Below are 299 nucleotides of genomic sequence, written 5' to 3'. Positions count from 1 at the left end.
AGAACTTAATTAACATACGCTGGAAGGACGTCCTTTCAGACATCACGTCCGCTTTCTTCATCCCCCCCCCTTCCCCGGACCCCGCCCAGCCCCTCGTCGTCACTAAGGCGGGCGGAGGCACTGGCACCCTCACCAGGCACAGCCGGCGGATCGGCACTAATAGCTGCTGCGTGCGGTGGCCAATGCCCTCTAGGATTTAGCTTGACTCCATAAACCTCGACGCGAAAGGCTCGTCCTCGCCTGCCGGACCCACACATTACGCCTCATCCTGCGCGCCGCAGTCCCAGACACGGCTGGAC

Source organism: Penaeus monodon, chromosome 23, assembly GCF_015228065.2.
Source record: "Penaeus monodon isolate SGIC_2016 chromosome 23, NSTDA_Pmon_1, whole genome shotgun sequence".
NCBI lineage: Eukaryota > Metazoa > Arthropoda > Malacostraca > Decapoda > Penaeidae > Penaeus > Penaeus monodon.
This window is presented reverse-complemented; position numbering follows the sequence as displayed.